Source organism: Lynx canadensis, chromosome B4 (assembly GCF_007474595.2).
Source record: "Lynx canadensis isolate LIC74 chromosome B4, mLynCan4.pri.v2, whole genome shotgun sequence".
In the NCBI taxonomy this organism is placed as follows: Eukaryota; Metazoa; Chordata; class Mammalia; order Carnivora; family Felidae; genus Lynx; species Lynx canadensis.
Genome location: NC_044309.1, coordinates 10,980,904 through 10,994,216, shown reverse-complemented (window position 1 = coordinate 10,994,216; position 13,313 = coordinate 10,980,904). Strand labels below are relative to the sequence as shown.

The window sequence follows — 13,313 nt, the reverse complement described above, 5'->3', positions numbered from 1 at the left end:
CCAAGTAAATAGGGCATTTGTTTGTATTTCCACATTGGCCTCATGAACGAAAATACCTCCTCCACCTAGAAAAACAATCTGTAACATTCAGACATGGAACTTTGAGGGCTAACTTTTTAGTGCATGCTAGAACCCTAAGTATGCAGTGCTTTAGAAAAATAAAGTAGAAAAGTATCTTTAATAAACATCTCTTCCGTGAGCATCTTTCTCAAGTTTACACTTACACCTGGCTTGGTGTTTCTGTATTTTTCAGAAATACAGATTAAAAGAAAAAATGTTCTCCATTAAAATTAGAGCCAGAAGGAACTTTCTTCCTACAGTCTTCCTGCAACAGACCTGAACGTTTGTTTTATTCTGCTGGGGGGCGGGGAGGGAGACACAAAAAATGACTTTCCTTTAAAGTTTTCTGCTGTGTACCAACTATCCTGCCTGGCAAAGAGTTAAAGAGTTTTCTGAGGTTAGTTCCTGCGGTTAAAAAAAAAAAAAAAAAAAAAAAAGTTAGATGCTTAAATTTAGACTCCGTAAAACAATACTGGGAAACTTAAAAAGCCTTGGAGAAATACTGGACTTTACTGTATTGCCTTTTGTTAAATTGCATCATTTCGGCCACAGTTTCTTCTCCTGTTTTAATCCCTTCCGGCCCCGATTCACTGCAGATCCTACGCATTCCCACTTGATTCGGTTACCTGCTGGTGATCCGGGCCTGGGGGGCGGAGGTGGGGGTGGGGACAAAAATCTACTGGTCACTCGCGCAGGACCCAAGCTTAACAGGTGGCTTTGGCTACCTCCTGTCAATATTGGCCTCCCACCCTCCTCTCCGCAACGGTAAGGAGCAGAGCTCCCGGGAGTTCGAGGACCGCGGCGGCAAGGCAGGCGACGAGTCCTGGAACGACTCCGGGGAAGGGCCGTGGGGACAGGGGAAGGATATTAGGGACAACTCGTAACCGCTCTGCGCCCAAAGCTAAACACGTGCCTCGGACTACCTTGCGCCCCCCAAACAGGACATCCTCAGAGCCGAAAATAGCCGCGTTCTCCCCACCTCCCCAACTTAGGGCGCAACCGAATCCCTGAAATCCCAAAGGGAGGCACTGGGTTTCCCGTAGGTGAGGCCACCGGGTCGACTACGGTCCCTCGGATTGCGCGTCTTTCCTAACTTCCAGGAGGTTGGGCAAGCGAGGTGGAGGGGAGCAGCGCGCAAGAAGAGATCCACGCAACCAGGGCACCGGCGGGGCAGCGTGGGAAGTACAGAGAACCGGGCCACAAGAAAAATGGGTCACCCTCGTCTATCCGAAACCCACCCGAGCCCAAGCCTCCCTCTACAGACTCCAAACGGCGCCCCGCTCACCGACGTGCCAGGCGAGGTCACCGGCTGCCAGGGCACCCTCCCGCCTCTCGGACCCAGCAGGGGATCGCACGGTCCGAACTCACCTGGAAGGAGCCTCCGCCCCGGGGACCGCAGGTGCCCACCCGGACCGCGACCCGGAGCCCTCGCGCCGTCCGCTCCCGGGTCAGCCCGCGCGCGCGCCTCGCCGACAGTCCCAGGCCGCCCGGCCGCGCGCTCCCGCCGCCGCCCGGCGCTCGCACCTCTGCCGCGCGCTCCCCACCGCACGCTCACAGGCCGGCCGCGCTCTCGCCGTCCCGCGCTTCCACCCGCGCCGCGCCCTCGCACCCCCGCCCCTCGCTCCCTCCTCCCCCACACGCCGCGCGCTCGCTCCTGCGCGCTGCACCGCCCCGCCGCGCGCTCCCCGCCGGGGCTCAGCCCCCCAAAACGCTCAGCGCGCGCCCGGGGCATTTAAAGGGACAGGTCCCCGCGCCGGAGCTGCCCCGCGGCCGCCTCTCGAAGGGGTCCTCGGTCGCCGCGCGAGGTCTGAATTTGGGGACCCTCCCCTCCCCCGGCGCCACCTTCGAGTTACACCCGCCGAGAAGAGCAATAGGGTCTGCGTCTGGAGCTCCGACAGGGTCGTCGTCAGCTTTGAGAGGGCGTGTTACTCGATAGTAACTCCCAAGTACGGACTATTTATTACCCTCGGAGGAGCCATGTAACGCACACGTTATTTCAGGCAATCCTTAGTACGAGCCCCTGATTTCTGTGCCCCTTTTTGCACCGAGGGAAAACTGAGGTCCACAGAGGCGAAGAAACTCCTCCCGGGGCTCCTGACCCCATTGCTCGGTGCTATTTTCTTCTCCGTGGCTGTGGAAATAACGACTGAGGTTAATAGCCGGTGGTGGAAGGCTTTCATTAAGTTGTTGAGAGCTAATGTGACCAGTGTTTCCACGGGGCGGCACAGCTCTCGAGGGAGGGAGAAAGCAAGAATTACCGGGCTTTATTAATTGTAGGGTTGGTTGTGCACCCAGCCGGCAGGCATTCTGAAACCCGTGTTCCGAAACGCTGTGTGTGTGTGTGTGTGTGTGTGTGTGTGTGTGTGTGCGCGCGCATCCCCATTTTACAGAAAACGGGGGAAGGAAGTGGCCGCACGGAATGACTGAGTCACGGCGGCGCTCAGGGCCGAGCCCCAATACCTTCGTCCTTAGCTCATTTCTTTGCCCTCCCCAGGAAGACGGACCTGATTAAAGGAGAGACACCTTTTTCACTAATAACACATTGGCCTCAACTAACTCCCTGCATCTTTAATTAATGTTTACAAAGCACTTTAATCTACCCAACATGCTGGTTAATTAGGCAAGTATTATTATCCGCCCCTTTCTGAACCCAATCCAGGAGGGAATCAATACTGCCGGTCCTTAATCCTTGATGAATAATGGGTCTAAGCTTTCTGCTGTTTATTTATTTATTTTTGAACATATTGTGTTAAATACTAATTCATTTAGCATGAATTGGCTTAGTAAAAATTAAATATTAAACACCCGCCAGTGAGAGGTAATATAGGTAACCCTTGTCTTTAAGGATTTCGGATAAAGAAAAAAGACATTTTGTCAAGTGCTTCCCAGAATTCTTTTTTTAAACATTTTTTTAACGTTTATTTATTTTTGAGAGAGAGAGAGAGAGAGGCAGCACAAGCAGGGGAGGGGCAGAGAGAGAGGGAGACACAGAATCTGAAGTAGGCTCCAGGCTCTGAGCTGTCAGCACAGAGCCCGACGACGTGGGGCCTGAACCCACAAAACCGCGAGATCATGACCTGAGCCAAAGTCAGAAGCTAACTTACTGAGCCACCCAGGTGTCCCTTTTTTTCTTTTTATTATTGTGCTTTTTGCTTGGTTAAGTTTTCATGATATGTAAACTTATGTTTGGCTTACTTTTTTAAAGTTTACTTGGGGCGCCTGGGTGGCGCAGTCGGTTAAGCGTCCGACTTCAGCCAGGTCACGATCTCGCCGTCTGCGAGTTCGAGCCCCGTGTCAGGCTCTGGGCTGATGGCTCAGAGCCTGGAGCCTGTTTCCGATTCTGTGTCTCCCTCTCTCTCTGCCCCTCCCCTGTTCATGCTCTGTCTCTCTCTGTCCCGAAAATAAATAAACGTTGAAAAAAAAAATTTAAAGTTTACTTAAAATCTCCGATTTACACATTATCTTTTGTGTAGAAATTAAATTTTACTCTGTCTTTTCTTACAGATGAAGAAGAGATAAAAAGGAAGAAGCTGAAGGATGATGGGAGTAGGAAGGAAGAGAAGAAAAGAAGAAGGCAAAAAAACCAACCAACCGAACACCACTATCACCACCAAAAAAAAAGAGGTGGAAAATGAACAGGGATGAAAGTTTCAAGCAGGTGGCTTTGGGGCCATGAGCCCAGCCCCTGGCCAGCACACACCCCAGAGCTTTGTGGGAATTACAAACAGGTGGACCTTCCTCGAGCTGGTGCAGACCTACCCAGGGCCGCCACGTGACTACCTGAGCACAGACCGGCTTCCAGTCCCCGGTGCACCCTTGTCTAGGCACCTCTGTGCCCACGGAATGACACAAACGGACTAAACAACACAATGAGAGGTAAGAAGACAAGAAATAGCTTAGAGGGGTAATTTAAAAAGAGTTATTCATGAAAGTACTTAGATGACGTCAAGGGAGAAAAAAGGAACAAAGAAACATCTGGTAAGTCTTTGTATCTCCTATTGTTATTACTTTAAAAGCCATGGAATTTATAAAATTTTACTTTATGTTCACTGGAGTTTTATATGTCTTCTGAGGCTGCTCTTTGTTAAGAGAATCCTGGCAATCCATGACCCCCAAACATTAGACAAATATTATTATGAACTTTGTGTCATGAAAATTTTTGAAGTAAACTAGAAAAATTAAGCTGAACGTACATTTTTGTTTTATAAAAATAGTTACTGTGTAGCGTCCACTTGAGAAACTGCAATATCCGTGATGGCCACTAGAGGGGGCACACACGAAAGAAGAATGGGTAGTAATTTTCATGTTTTCTTTACTAAAAGAATATAGCATTTTAGAGCTGAAAGAGGAGATCCAGAAGAAATGATTTTACTTCATGCCTCTGCCACTCGGATGTACAATTTTGAGCTGCTTTTCCTATTTGAGACTCAGCTCCTCATCTGTACAACGAGGCTACTAACACCGACCCTGGGGAAGGTGAAAATAAAATTATTATTAAAATTTTTTTTAATGTTTATTTTTGAGACAGTGTGAGCAATGGAGGTGCAGAGAGAGAGAGACACACACACAGAATCTGAAGCAGGCTCCAGGCTCTGAGCCGTGAGCACAGAGCCCAATTCAGGGTTTGAACTCACAAACTATGAGATCATGATCTGAGCCCAAGTGGGGCGTTCAACCAACTTAGCCACCTAGGCACCCTGAAAACAAAATTATTTTAACATTGACCTGAATAAACAGCAGATGAGAAGAGTTAAGAAATGGAGAAAAATATGATAAATTGGACCGTTTTTAATTGAAACATAGTTCAGGACTATAATAATTAAAAGTGTCAATAGAACAGTAACAGATGTTGAGTGATACAAATAATAGAATAGAATCAATAATCCAGAAAAGGATAGTGTTGGTATAGTGTTGACTGTGAGATGTGATGACAGAGTCATCTAAAATAAATTTAAAAAGGACAGATTCTCAATAAACAGGCTTTAGAAAACTAGTAATTTGAAAAAATACTCACTGTAAGCCTTACCTTTCATTATGTGCTAAAACAAATTTCAGCTACATTAAAGAATTTTAAAACTAGGAGGAAATTTAGTCAGATATTTGTGTGATCTCAAGATGAGGGAAGAAAAGAAATGGAAAAATCATAGATGAAATGGCCATTAGACTAGATTACATAAAAAATTTTTAATCCTGACAACTAAAAATATTGTGAACAAAATTTGGAAAGAAAAAAACTCTATAGAACTATGCATAACAAATCTGACAGTTAATATCATCCTCAATACAAGAATACCCATAAATTGACAAGAAAACTTAAAAAACTCAATGGGGAAATTACCACAAAAATAGTAATTGATTAGCTCCCTCTCTCTGTGTGTATTATATTTTAAAGTGTTTGGACTAGCTAGTAATTGAAAAAGTAAAAATTTTAAATTGTATATAGTATCCCTATTAGAAAATAGTTTCTTAAGTTTTAATATTCAATAATGGCAGGGGTGCAGTGAAATGGGAAATTTTATATACTATTAGTGGAAGCATAAATTAATATAACTTTACTGGAAAGCAATTTTATAAAATATTTCCCAGCTTTAAAAATGTTTATACACTTTGATCATATGTTTCCGTATCCGTATGGAATTCTACAGAAGTAGTCAGAAACGAGCACAAAGATGTGTGCCTAAGGATATATACTGCTGTCTCCTTTTTTTTTTTTTTTTTTTTTTCAACGTTTATTTATTTTTGGGACAGAGAGAGACAGAGCATGAACGGGGGAGGGGCAGAGAGAGAGGGAGACACAGAATCGGAAACAGGCTCCAGGCTCCGAGCCATCAGCCCAGAGCCCGACGCGGGGCTCGAACTCACGGACCGCGAGATCGTGACCTGGCTGAAGTCGGACGCTTAACCGACTGCGCCACCCAGGCGCCCCTGCTGTCTCCTTTTTATAACATCACAAAATTGGAAACAACCAAATATCCAAAATTGGAGAGAAATAAAATATTAATAGCTTTTTAAATTGAGGATTTTTTCTGGGGTGCTGCAGTGGCTCAGCTGGTTAAGCATCTGACTTTGGCTCAGGTCACGATCTCATGGTTTGTGAGTTTGAGCCCCGCATTAGGCTCTGCGCTGACAGCTCGGAGCCTGGAGCCTGCTTCGCATTCTGTGACTCCCTCTCTCTCTACCCCTCCCTCACTCATGCTCTGTCTCTCTCTCCTTCAAAAATAAAATAAACATTAACAAAGAATTAAAAATAAAATCAAAATGAGGAATTTTTTGTGGCTACAAGAAAATATCTAAATATTGTTAAGGGGGGGAAGAACATTACAAAATTATATGTAAATTATTATTTCATGGAAATACATTTCCACATACTTGGAAAATGCACGTATGTATGGAAAATTAGAAGGAAATCTGTCGAAATGATGGCAGTTACTGTTTCTGGCTCTGATTACATGATTCTTATTTATGGTTCTGTTTATGTTCCAAATTTTCTGCTATGACTCTATATTACTTTTATAAATCAACAAGAACTAATAAATATTATATTTCTGTATGAGACAGTAAATGCCAACGTGTATAGCCTTGAGCCTGGCTTATATCAAACATTCAATATATACTTGATGGACAATGAGAGAAAGAGAAGAACGCTGTTATGCTGCCAGGAGATTTCTTAGTGAAGTTTCTTGATTTGAAAGAAGAAATATTTGGGGTGCCTGGCTCAGTCATTAGGCATCTCACTTCGGCTCAGGTCATGATCTCATGGTTCGTGAGTTGGAGCCTCATGTCGGGCTCTGTGCTGACAGCTCAGAGCCTGGAGCCTGCTTTGGATTCTGTGTCTCCCTTTCTCTCTGCCTCTCCCCTGCTCGTTCTCTGTCTCTCTCAAAAATAAATAAACGTTAAAAAATTTTTTTTAAATAAAGAAAGAAGAAATCATTTAAAAAGTTAAAAAAGAAATATTTAATCTACTTCTACAGATGAAGAATTTATGACCTGGAGGTTTTTTGGTGGCACATTTAGAGGAAAACTAGAAAAGATGATGGTGGAATGGTTCCATACTTCCTGAAAGCAAGTGGATGAGGTCTGTATTCCCGGGCAGTATTTTGAAGGAGAAACATGTAGAAGAAACAAATATGGAAGAAAACAGTAAACAAGTTATTCTTTAAAAAGAAAAATTTAATGTTTATTTTTGAGAGAGAGAGAGACAGAACACAAGCATGGGAGAGGCCGAGAGAGAGGGAGACACAGAATCTGAAGCAGGTTCCAGAATCTGAAGCTGTGCTGACAGCTCAGAGCCTGACACGGGGCTCGAACCCACAAACCGTGAGATCGTGTTCTGAGTTGAAGTCGGATGCTTAACCGACCAAGCCACTCACACACCCCTAAACAAGTTATTCTTGAAACTTAATGGTAAGCATTCAGAAAGAGAAGCAAGACCCCGAAAGATCCCTGGGGAACAGGAAGTGCTGGTCAGACAGGCTTTAGGACCTGCCAGTGAATGAGGTCCATACAGGGAGAGAGGAGGTATGGTGCCCATTCATCCTTCACCCAAATATTCTTTGTGGTCCCAGGTGGCAGGCACTACTATGGGCAAGGTCCAGGAGGTACAATGGTGGACAGCATGCACAAACCCCCTGCCTACATGGACTTTATGGTCCAGGAGGGCTTGGGGAGACACAGACAAGACTCAGGTGATAAAATGGTTAATCACCAACAGTCTGTTGACCCACAGATAGAATGTAAGTGATTCTGTAAATAAAAGCAATAGTGAGATGAACTACATCTCTCCCCAGAGATAAGCCTAAGGCATAATTCGTAGTTAAAATTTGACCAAGTTCAACTTGTTTTGCTTCATGCTGATCTCTGGCTAGTTTTCAGTTTACAGATGGAGTATGCGAGGCCGACAGGGTTTGGAAATGGCTTGTGTCTGAGGAGACTGGGTATGGGGCAGCAGCCGAGGGAAGGACTTTTATTTATTTATTTTTCAAATATATATATATATATATATATATATATATATATATATATATATTTAAGTTTATTTATTTTGAGAGAGAGAGCACAAGCAGGGGAGGGGCAGAGGGAAGGAGAGACAGAATCCCAAGCAGGCTCTGTGCCATCAGCACAGAGCCCAATGTGGGGCTTGAACTCACAAACTGTGAGATCATGAGCTCTGAGCCAAGATCAAGAGTTAGAAGCTCAACTGACTGAGCCACCCAGGTGCCTCCCCCCCCCCCCCCTCAGCGAAGGAAAGGAGAGTCTTAGGAAGTTTCCTGTGCAAGGTGTCTGTTAACCCTCACCACCTTCCCACCAAACCTTCACTACCTCCTCCATTCCTCCTGAGTGTTTTTGGTGTCAGGAGATTTGAATACGGGCCAACACCAGCCTCAGGTGAGTGTTGGGTAAGAGCAGGACTCAGTGAGACTCAGTCCTGTTTGTGTCACAGAGCGGGTACCACATTTGGAAGGAGAGAGAGTATAGTAGGTGGAGTACTGTATGTGTGTCGTTTGTTGCCTTTCTGCGAAGTTGAACTTCTGTAAACCCATTTCAGTTGAAATATTTCATTACATCAACAGCTAAGTTTGGAGGTGGACATTTTTCTATACAATTCTGTTGTGAACCAGTAGAACTTCCTGTTTGATCTGACCCTGAACTTGAGGATGTTAATATCCTGAATTGTGAATGAGCTCTTTCCTAGTGTTGCAGTCAGAGTCAGATTAAAGGAATCACCCAACCTGATAGGTGGCCACTTGTGGGGAAGCAAAGTCCCAGTCTGGCTCCCAGCTTTACAGATGCAGCGGCTTGATTCCCATCGGGGCCACCTGGGTGTTACCAGGCTCTTAGGCACTGAGTGTCAATTGTATTTCCAAGTTTCAATATTGGTGGAAGGAAGGATAGGGGAAACCTTACTGGCAATCCTTGGATAAACTTAAAAATTATTTTATTTTATTTTATTTTATTTCATTTCATTTCATTTTATTTCATTTCATTTCATTTTATATATTTTTAGAGAGAGAGTGAGTGCAAGGGGGGTAAGGGGTGAGAGGGAGAGAGAAAGAGAGAGAGAGAGAATCCCAAAAATCCCAGCGTGGAGTCTGGTGCAGGATTCGATCCCACAACCCTGGGATCATGACCTGAGCCAAAATCAAGAGTTGGACAGTTAACTGACTGAGCCACCCAGGTGCCCAAGCTTGAGATATTTTATTTCAATTTCTAGATTGTTAAATAGGATAAAAATTACAACAGGAAAGGAAAAGGGAAATCAGACCACACGCTACCATTCACTGTGAATAATAAAATGTTGTGGGATGTGTTTCCTGTTGTCCTAAAATTAAAACTAGGGACTAACAGTACTTACCACCTCTTACATTCCAAATTCAAGACGTCACCAGGAATTAATCAGGGACTATTTCCTCAGGATTTATTGACAGTCAACAAATGTGAACTGGCCCCGCCACCAACAGCCCCCTCCCCCATTTCCTAACTAAGAAGAGGCTTGAGGGTCCTAAGCTTTGTGGAAATGCAGTTAGTATTCATGTTGGGAGGCTGTTCTCTCCCCCTGCTGGGGAGGAGGGATATATGGCTTTTGTATCCACCCAGGGTAACCTCCCTTCCAGTTATCTCCGAGATTAGGGACTTTAGGTCTGCAGAATCCCTTTTGCCACATAATGTGACGTAATCACAGAGGTGACACCCTGTTGTGTTCTCAGGTTCCACTGATACTCGAGAGTATTATACAAGGATGTGACACCAGGGAGCTGGAGTCTTAGGGGGCGTCCTAGAATTCTGCCTTCGAAGGGGTTCCTCTCATCCCACGGCCAAGCATGGGCCTGAGACAAATCGCTCAGAAAGACTGGAGTTCAGCAAGACGGGGAGCACATTACTCCACGTTACCCTCAGGCCACCAGGAACTGAGTGGGGTAAAGTCATACCAAGCATTTGAGGAGCATGGCACAGAATGTCTTTCCTGCTGAGGTTTGAACACGGATTTGGAAGACTGGTGCCTGCTCCCAAGCTGGAAATTTCACGGGAGTGTAAGGAAGGGGACCTTTTAGTTTCCGGGGCTCTACCTGAAGGAACACAAATTGTCTGAGAGGCAGACCCAATAAGCTGCTTTCCAGGGGGCCAATAAGCCAGGCAAATGACATTGAGGTGGAAGGTTTTAAGTTTTTAAGAAAAAAAAAAAATTTTTTATTGTTGTGAAATATACATGATATAAAATTTATCATTTTAATAATGTTAAATGTATAATTTAGGGGCATTGTTACATTCACAACAACCATCACCACTTATCCATCTCCAGGACTTTTTCATCTTCCCAAGCCGAAACTTTATCTCCATTAAACACTAACTCCCTATTCTGCCTTCCTCCAGCCTCTGGCAACCACTGTTCTTTCTGTCTATGAATTTGCCTACTTCATATATATGGAGTCATACGCTGTCTGTCTTTCTCATCTGGCTTCTTTCACTTAGCATAATGTTTTCAAGTTCATTCACGTTATAACATATATATTAGAATTTCCTTCCTTCTTAAGGCTGAATAATATTTCACTGAATGGATATACCACAATTTGTTTACTCTTTCATCTGTCAACAGACACTTGGCTTGCTGCTACCTTTTGGCTATTGGGAACAAGGCTGTAGTGAACATGGGTGCACAAGTATCTATTCAAGTATCTGCTTTCGGTGGTTTTGTATATTCACCCAGAAGTGGAATTGCTGAATCATACTGTGATTCTGTGCTTGAATTTTTGAGGAACCGCCATACTGCTTTCCACAACAGTTGCATCATTGTACATTCCCACCAGCAGTGCATGTAGGAGAGTTCCAGTATTTCCTATCTGTTGTTGCTGTTAGTTTTAATAATTAGAACTGAACCTGAAAAACAGACATAGACTGGTTTAATAACCAAGACTGTTAGAGAAGTTATTAAATCTGGCCAATCTGATCCCTGATGTACTGCTAGTCTGTGGGAAATGGCAATTTCACGGAGAACAGCTGGGGGCAGATACTGGCAGCAATAAAACTGATTCATGCTTATGCCCCAACAAGTTGAGACTCTTGAATAAGCTAGTTACAGGAACAAATAAATAGGTAAAAGAGAATTTTCCCCCTTGGCTTTTTCTTAAAATGCTTGCTAACTTTGCTAATGATTCACATAAGAATATAGCAGGCTAAACATATGTATTGCCTTCATCACTTCACCTCCCATTCATTTCTTTTTTTTTCTTTAATGTTTATTTTTGAGAGAGAGAGAGCAGGGAAGGGGCAAGAGAGGGGGGACAGAGCATCCCTAGCAGGCTCCATGCTGACAGCAGAGAGCTTGATGTGGGGCTTGAACTCACAAACCATGAGATTGTGACCTGAGCCAAAGTTGGATGTTTAACTGACCGAACCACCCAGGTGCCACCCCCTCCCCATTTATTTCTTAAACCCTTATCATCTGGGTTCTAGACTCACAACTGTTCTGAAGCTGTGTTCTCTTAGGTCCCAACCTGATTTTCAGTCTCTGACAGTTGGGATCATCCATTACATCTAAGTATTTTTCCCCAAGTTGAATCTTTCAAGCAGAGCAAAGATGCTCTTTGCTCCTTGGGCAAAGACATTCATCAGCCTGACCTCACATATTACTTCTATGACGATGACCTGAAAAATCGCCACCTCTGGGCATTATTCATTCCATTGAACAAGCTGAATGTCTCCTCTGGTTTCCATTGGGAACCTTGTTTTAAACTGTGTGCCGGGCATCTCATTCATGAAATTCATTCGCCCATCCATCACCCTCTCTGGTTGTGAAAGGCCAGCCTCTCTCCTTAGATTTCTTGAGCTGGGAGGAGTATAGACACACACACAGTTAAATCATTCTGCACGATATGGAAGCAGGGGTACTCTACTGGCATCTCAGGAAGGAGATTGGGATCCTAAAGGAGGAAATGGAAGGGTCAGGAGAGGCGGGAAGCAGGGAGGGCTAGCTAACAACATGACAGAAGACCACAGTCTATGGAGAGACACATAAAACATTCCCTTTGTGGGAATGCGGGACTTCAGAAGAACGATGTCTGACAGTAAAGTTGAAGAGTTTGCAAATTGTGTGGCATTCCTGTGCAACTCCTGAACTTCTTAACACTCTTTGGGCTCTTTGGGGGAATGAAAAGGGTCATAGCCCAGGATTTTCCGGAAAGCAAGGAGAAGTAAAATAGAGCTGGGTATAATCATTTGGAGTCAGAGGACAGCAGATAAATCAATTGCAGTGTGGGTAAGAAAGCAAATCCCCGTGCCCTTAGGTATGTTAGGCAAATATGTGTTCTAAGCTCTGCCATCATCACTACCTAAGTCATTGACTTTGATATTAAGTAAAAGAGTGACCTTAAGAAGTAGGAAGCCATGGAGATTCTTGGATTATATAATATTCATAAATAGGACATCAACCTGTGGCACGAGGTGCCTGTGCTTCATAGATGTGAGAACACTCACGGGGCCAGTTGCATCTGTTTACTGCCATGAAGGGTTCGGCCCTCACCTTTTGGCTTCCTTCTTGGGCTCTAAGCTTCTTTCTTAAGCTCTTTAAGAGGCCTGGTGACCCTCTCGTATCTCAGGGGTATAGTAATAATCATGCTGCATATCTTCATATCATTTCACAGTTTACAGAACTCATTCACACACATTTTATTCTCATAATAGTCTTTAGAAGGTATTATTCTTCCCATTTTACAGGTGAGGAAACTGAGGTTCAAAAAGGGTTCCATGATTCGCTCAAACTCACGCATGTAGTAAGTGTCTGAGTGAGTGAGAATTCTGTCTGTTGCGCTCCCCTTACCCCTGGAGCTGCCTTCCGAACATGAGTTCTTCTGACTGATTCAAGCACCTCTCTCTATAAAGTTGGTTAAGGGATCTGTGCCTCTGTTGCTGACTACTTTCAAGGTTTCAAATTAGTATTGGGGAAAAGTATGACCTTTATGAGAGTTTAGGGAATAGTTACAAACATTCAAAATGTGGAAATCTCACCTTAAGTATTCATCTGAGTGGAGTCAGCTGAGGAGGTACTAAGAGAGACAAGAAAAACCAGAAGATGCATTTCCCAGCTACAGAAAGGTTGAGAACTGTGTACAAATCCACCAAGAGTTTGTTGGAAATATTCGAGCATTTTCCTTAAGGATTTCATAAAGAATTGCTAAATGCTAAATACAAAGCACTGTTTTATATTTATGAGAAGATTCTTTGCTTCCATGTTTCAGGCAAATCTAAAGCAGAGCAATTCT

General features: G+C 44.2%; 1 protein-coding gene and 1 long non-coding RNA gene across 5 annotated transcripts in view; one reads left to right on the top strand and one right to left on the bottom strand.

Moving 5' to 3' along the window:
- The window catches only part of PROSER2 (proline and serine rich 2), a 47,262-nt gene extending 44,896 nt beyond the window's left edge, over positions 1–2,366 (bottom strand). Inside the window, exon 1 of one of the 4 annotated variants that reach the window (XM_030321369.2) lies at positions 2,319–2,366. The gene's annotated coding sequence lies outside the window, so the exon portion shown is untranslated. Of the gene's footprint in view, positions 1–1,428; positions 1,548–1,902; positions 1,974–2,024; positions 2,177–2,318 lie in introns of those variants that run through there. The other 3 variants (XM_030321367.2, XM_030321368.2, XM_030321366.2) reach the window with 3 other exon arrangements.
- LOC116738178 overlaps positions 1,932–13,313 on the top strand; it is a 30,493-nt gene continuing 19,111 nt past the window's right edge. Inside the window, exons 1-2 of the long non-coding RNA XR_004343837.1 lie at positions 1,932–2,006; positions 3,565–3,936. This is a non-coding gene — a long non-coding RNA (uncharacterized LOC116738178). The remainder of the gene's footprint in view (positions 2,007–3,564; positions 3,937–13,313) is intronic.